The 6,396-nt window shown below is 40.2% G+C and overlaps 1 non-coding gene across 1 annotated transcript; it reads left to right on the plus strand.

The window, feature by feature from the left end:
- The first annotated feature begins 412 nt into the window (after positions 1-412).
- On the plus strand, positions 413-519 carry LOC118482375. The gene has a single exon (XR_004868416.1). It is a non-coding gene; the product is annotated as a small nucleolar RNA R71 (small nucleolar RNA).
- The last annotated feature ends 5,877 nt before the right edge of the window (positions 520-6,396 follow it).

The following is a 6,396-nucleotide window of genomic DNA, read 5'->3' on the forward strand; positions in this document are numbered from 1 at the left end:
GGTACCCGTTGGAGGACCCGACGGCCTAGGTCTATTATCAATGTAGTTTACCGACTCTGTTTGATCATCTGTTTCTTTCATACAACTCCAATTTTCATGTGGCCCACCACACCCTTCGCAAGCCATTACCGAGACCGTTTTTGTCATTTCTAGCTTTTTAATTTTTAAAGAAAGGGCCTCGATTTGGGCTTGTAAAGAAGTGCTTTCATCAACCTTATGGGTGCCCGGGGCAATAGATTTATTGCCTCGGGGAGTGTGCCACCGAAAATTGGTTTGAGCAATTTCCTCGATTTGATTGTATATTTCATGTGGGCGGCGATTATCTAAAAGTCCCCCGGAGCTAGAGTCAAGTGTTTGTCTCGTGTGTGGCAACAACCCATTATAGAAGGTGGATACTTGTTGCCATACCGCAAGACCGTGATGGGGACACTTTCGCAATAGCTCCTTGAACCTTTCCCAAGTTTCATATAAGGATTCCCCATCCTCTTGTGAATATGTATTAATTTCAGTCATTAATTTAGCCGTTTTAGCGGGAGGGAAATACTTATATAGAAATTTTTGGGCGAGTTCATCCTAGGTGTTTACCGAACCAACTGGAAGGGCGCTGAGCCAAGCTTTTGCTAGGTCTTTTAATGAAAATGGAAACATTCGAAGGCGGATGGCGTCATTTGATGCTCCATTGATCCGAAAGGTATCACCTATTTCTAAGAAATTAGTAATATGTAGATGAGGATCTTCGTCCGCAAGCCCATGAAAGGTTGCGGAGTTTTGAAGCATTTGTATCAAATGTGGCCGAAGTTCGAAGTTGTTGGCTTCGACATTCGGTGCATTGATAGCGGCGCCGAGATTACCTACGGTGGGTCGTAGGTAATCCATTAGGGTACGTTGGTCCGCCATTGGAAGTGGATCCCCCGAAACATTCTCTTGGTTTTTAGCTTTAAGTCTTTTTCTGAGAAAGCGTTCGGGTTCTTCTAGAGGTTCTTTTATGTCTTTATGGGAGCTGGAGCTCATACACTATGTAGAGGGTGGCGTCTTGTTCCAAATCCTGCGATAAAAACAGAAAAGAATGCTGGTCAGAAAGTTCACCACGGCCCCGTGCTCATTGAACACGGCCCGTGGTCGGAGATACAGCGATTGTTTTCCGGATCCCTGTTACTGGAAAGTTGGACACGGCCCCGTGTTGCACCGACACGGCCCCGTGCTCAGCCCTCTGTAACTCGGAAAATAAAAACTGCAAGTGCTACTACTGGGCACGGCCCGTGTCCGACCAGGCACGACCCGTGCTGAGTTCTGCAGAAGCTGAAAAATTAAGAAAATCCTGAAAAAATAAAAAGAAAATAGAAAAAAAAAAATGATTAGGCCGTTGATTCCTAACTTTCTTAAAATCCTTGTGTCCCCGGCAACGGCGCCAAAAACTTGATGTGCGTTAGGTGTAATATAATTTAGGTATTTATTTTAAGCCCTTTTTACACTTTTTAGCCAAGTTTTAAATTTATAAAACACGATATTTACTAACACTAAACACACATATGGGCAAGTGCACCCACCATGGACGTAGTATAGTGTTGGTAAGATACCGAGGTCGTCCAAGGACACAAGAGCTTTTAGTACCGGTTTATCCTCAACGTCTAATCAAATAAAAATGTTAGAAAAAGATTTTTAAACTAAGAAAATAAAACTAACTAAAATGCTGAAAAATAAAATAAAAATAAAAACAGATAGACAAGATGAATCACTTGGATCCGACTCGTGTATAGTGTAACCTTTGATTATTTTCGCACTTTTGCACTTGTTTAAGAGATTATCTTAGTTATTGTAGTAGGCCCCTCTTTTGAAGACGACGTTACCATCGTCTAAGTAGTCTGAGTCAGCAGGGATACAATCCTAAGTAGCCGGGTTAAAGTTTTAATAGTAGTTTAACTTATGAGGGGATCAAAGAGTTTGGACCCCCACCATCCAATACCTTTGGGTATTGAAGGAGGTCCTACTAAATTTGACCCAGGTCCTTTGCAGGATCTATACACTGAACAATGGCAAGACTCTTACCAAACCGTTCCCTTAACCCCCGACCAGGTAGCCAACATACCCCCATATAGACCGTGGAGATATAAATGGTGAAAATCTTTTATTTTATATAGACAGTAAAATAATGCCAAGACACCACGGACAAACGATAAGGAAGAATCACCTTCAACATAAGAAACTATTAATTAAAGTTATTAATACAAACCAATTAAAAAGTGCAAAAGATTAAAAATAAAAAGTATTACACTAGACACTTGTCTTCACCAAGTGATGTAAGAGACTTAGGCAAACATGGCCTTTGATTGTCAAGAACTCTTACGATCAATCTTGGATCCCGAGACGACTCACACACTCTACGATGGACAATGGATGATGGTGTTATGGTGGTGGTGGGTGAAGTGTGAAAGAGGTGGTGTGCCAAGGGATGAGTTGCAAGAGCTCCAAACACTCCTATTTATAGGCTAAACAGAAGCTCGGGCACGGCCCCGTGTCCATCTAACACTCTCTCTCTTCATTAATTGTAATTCGCAATTACAATAAATGCGCCTGCAGCAAGTTGACCACGCCCCCGTGTCCGCTGGGCACGACCCCGTGGTGGGCAGTAGAAGCTTCAATAGGTTTGTCTTTTCTGCTGCTTCTTGGGCACGGCCTCGTGCCCGTTGAGCACGGGGCGTGTTCAGTCTTCTGTTTTCTTTGTTTTGCTTGGGAAGATGCTGTCGGGGGGTCGGGCATATCACTTTTGCTTCCTTTCTTGTATTTATGTTAGATTTTGCTTTCTTTTTGCTTCTTTTGTTATTTTGAGATCATTTAATCCTGAAAATACAAGAGAAAGACAAAAGCACACTTTTTCCAACATTAGTACTAAAAAAGGGTTTGTTTTAAGCCACTGTTGATGTAATTTTGTTAGTGCAGTTGTCTGTCGACTACATCTTTGTTCGAGTCTTAGAGAGAGAGAGAGAAAGACAAGTCGTTACGAGTTTCACTACGAGATTGACTACGGCAATATCCAAGGGGGAGATTGTTGATGCATATTTTGTCTATCGCCTTCGTCAATCCGAGTCATAGTGAAAAGCCGGAAGGAATCAAGTGCATAACGTCATATTTAGTTAGAAATGGCAAGGTGGCAAACTTGTAATTAATGTGAACTTTCATTAAAAGCCTTGACCATATAAATAGGGTGTTATGTTATAGTTTAGTAAGTTCTTGAGAGAGATTTTAAAGATTTGGAGAAGACTTGGAGAAGACTTTCTAGAGAGAGAAAGTAGAGAGAGAAAGTTGTGTATTTGTGATTCTTGTACCGTACACGTCAAATTTAGCAATGGAATCACATTAGTAGTACGTTATCGTGTGTTCGGTCACGTTCGTTCACGGATTCCGCACGTGAAACGTTCGTTACGCAATCGAACGGTGTCAAAACCGGTCCTACAAGTGGTATCAGAGCTAGGAGCTCGATTGCTTGATCAAACATGTTGTTTTCGTACTGATTTCAGCAGATTTGAGCCGATTCAGATCTGATTTCTCCTATTTCTTCACCTTCTACTCGTTCTTTACTGAAAAACGTCAAATTGAACAGGTAAATACGGTCCGTTTCGTCTGATTTTTGGATATGATGTGCGTTTAGACCCGATCTACAACCCTACCAAGTTTCAGCTCGAAATTCCGAGCCGTTTTGGAGAAATCGTGATTTTTCTGTCCGAATTTACGTCAATATTCAGCTGTGAACCGCCTTTGTGAACATTCCAGGATCGCTCCAAACATTCATGTGAACCGCTCGAAAATTGTGCTCTGGATCGCTCATAGATTCTTCTGAACCGCTCATATGACAAAATTAACCTCTGGCTCGCTCTTTTGAACACCTGAACCGCTTATAAGACTTCAGGAGGATCGCTCATTGGTTGATCTTTGGTCCGCTCAAACAGATTTTGAGGTGAACCGCTTTTAAGTATCACGTGAACCGCTCATACGTCTAAGATTAGACAGAGTTGGGAACCGCTCCAAGTGTCAGCTGGATCGCGCTTTCGTCATCACCTTCACGTGACTTATCTGATATTACAGGATGTTGGCCAATCAATTGAAGTTGTCGGAATAATATCACCGCCCCACTAAGTCTCTTGGCCCAATCCCAGCCCAACATCAACATATATCACTGCCTACAATCATTTGATGTTGTGCGGTTGTTGTTGACTATTTTGCACCATTAACACCGACCCATTAAACAAATGGCAGCTCATTGAGTTCTCAGCCCAACCGCCAAATTACTTTGAAGTCATATCCACCGCCCATACAACCACTAAGACCCAATTAATATCACCTGCCGCCCCATATAGCCATTTACAACCGGCCTTATTAGCCAATCAGCCCAAAATTACTCCACCGCCCAACCCACTTTATAAAACAACGGTCACTCCTAGTATTAATCTGGACCGCTTATTCAGATTGTTTTGGATCGCTTTTTCAGACAAATTCTTTGAATCGCGTATTCGAACATCGGTTGGATCGCTTATTTGGCAGTTTGAAAAACCGAGTTAAGAAATCATGGGTTTCAATGTGTTTAATATGACTCAGGAAAAAATGGATAAAATAAGGGAATTAGAGAGAGAATTTGATTCGTTTTCAATGTTTCCAGGAGAAAGTACAAAGAGTGTCATTAAGAGATACAAACATCTTGTTAGTTCAATGTCTGATTTAGATATTACAAAAGAACCAGAAGAGTGGGTTGAAAAATTTATCAGTGCTTTACCGAAAGAAGAATGGGAAGATTATGTCTTGAACTTGAAAAGTTCTAGAGAATTTTCTCAACTGACAATTACTCCACTCATTAAAAGGATTGAAGAACAGATGGTGATCAAGGATGAGAAAAGGAAAGAAAAAGCTGTAAAAGTCAAAGAATCTGTGAAGAATGAATCGTCAAGGTCTGCATCAGTATGCTCAAATTGTCACAACTTCAAGACAGTCAATGCCAAACTTGTGAAGGATGCAGAAAGTTTAGCATTGGAGAACAAGAAGTTGAACAATAAGAAGAAAGCTGATGAAAAACAGATTCTAGACTTACAGGGTATTTGTGAGAAGTTGAAAGTCGAAAATGGCAAACTGTTGGGTAGTGTGAACAGTTTGACACTAGAGACCAAAGGTTTGAAAGAAAATGAAAAGGTTTTTGAAAGCAAACAGAAATCATCTGAAAATGAAGATTTCTGGATAAAATTGGAGAACAAAAATCTGAAAGCTAATGAAGTGAAACTTCAAGAACAGATAAATGTTTTGGAAAATGAAAAATCTGTTCTTGAAAACTTGAAAAATGAAAATGAAAATTCAATCAAGTCTCATCTTGAAAGAATATCTAAGCTTGAAGACGAAGCTAAGAGTTCAAGGATCAAGATTGATGAACTTGAAAAGAAATTGATCAGTTTTGCGACCAAATCTGACAAGTTGAATATTCCTTGTCCAAAACCGATCAATTCAGTTCCAATAAGTGACTGTGTCACAAACTTTGACTCTGTCAAAGTTGAAGATTGTGATGATGCATCCGATGATGAAAATGTCAAAAAAGAAAAACAAAAATTGGTTTTAAATTTGAAAGAAAAATTTCAGAAAACTGTTTTGCAATCGACCGAAAAAGGTGAATGTTCTAAGCAAAACCCTTTGAAGAAGAAAGCAGAACAGAAACAAAAAGATAATAAAAGTTCATCGGATCGATCATCCAATCAAAAACAAAATTTACAAAAAATAAAAAATGAAAACTCAAAAAATGTTGGTAATAAGTGGTGCAGGTCAGACCACAGTGCTAAAACGTCAAATCCATCAAAGTTGAGGAAGGAATATCACCAGGCCAAACAGTGTTACGACTTGAGTGTTTGGTACAACGGTGATAACTGGTACGATAACATAATGTGTTACAGCTGCGGCTATCATGGACACATTGCTGTTAATTGCCAGTACTGGAGTTATAAGACCAGGAGGTGCTTTAATTGCAACATCAAAGGTCATATTGCCCGAGATTGCCCGAGGAAATCAATGGGAAGATCAAGGGTTATGTCTCAGAAAGTGGCAAGAATTCCAGTCAAGGTCAAGCCCGAAGAACTAAAAGTTCGAGAACCAAAAGTTCAACAACCAAAAGTTCTAGAGACGAAAGTTAAACTTTCTCAGGGGCAGAAAGACCGACTGAGGAAGAAGAGAAAGAAAGCGAGAGAATATCTCAAGAAGATTTTGTCCTCGGGTTCACGAGACAAACAGAATAAAAGTTCTGATGAATCGACTCCTTCAGTTGCAAAAACAAGCAAGACAGATTCATCAGATACAAATCTGAGGACAGAAAAAAGAGAGAAAAAGAAGAAAATGGTCGGCGATGAATCTGACAGATCAAAGTCGGACAAG

Source organism: Helianthus annuus, chromosome 9, assembly GCF_002127325.2.
Source record: "Helianthus annuus cultivar XRQ/B chromosome 9, HanXRQr2.0-SUNRISE, whole genome shotgun sequence".
Classification (NCBI taxonomy): domain Eukaryota; kingdom Viridiplantae; phylum Streptophyta; class Magnoliopsida; order Asterales; family Asteraceae; genus Helianthus; species Helianthus annuus.